This window comes from Dipodomys ordii, unplaced genomic scaffold (genome assembly GCF_000151885.1).
Source record: "Dipodomys ordii isolate 6190 unplaced genomic scaffold, Dord_2.0 Scaffold97, whole genome shotgun sequence".
NCBI classification, from domain to species: domain Eukaryota; kingdom Metazoa; phylum Chordata; class Mammalia; order Rodentia; family Heteromyidae; genus Dipodomys; species Dipodomys ordii.
The window spans coordinates 4,137,595-4,138,028 of record NW_012267313.1 but is presented as its reverse complement, the minus strand read 5'-3'; positions in this window follow the sequence as shown (position 1 = coordinate 4,138,028).

Sequence of the window (434 nt, the reverse complement as noted above, 5' to 3'; positions counted from 1 at the left end):
GGCGTCCGCGGGCCCGCGCCGCCTCGCTCGCTCCCCGAAGCACTTTCCTGCCTCGGGCAGAAATAAACCGGAGGGTTTATTTTTGTGCAACTTTCCCAAAATGGCGGAAATTGGAGCTGATCTATATGAAATTCTCACACACTCGGTCGGGAAGGGGGGGCAGGCGGCGAGGAAGCACACGCAAACTCTCGGCGGCGGCCGCCGAGCCCCGCAGCGGGTCCGTGTGTGTGCGTGCGTGTGAGTGTGCGTGTGCGCCGTGGGAGTCGGGGAGGCCTTTCGGCCGCGCACACAGCACACGCCGGGGAGACGCGCCTGCACATTCAACCAGTCCATTCTCCGCAGCCCGAGCGGAGAAGAAAGTGGCCCGGCCTCTTTTCCCACTGCCTCGGTCTCCCGTACTTGTACTTCTCGCGCTCGCTCGGCTCGCTCTCCGG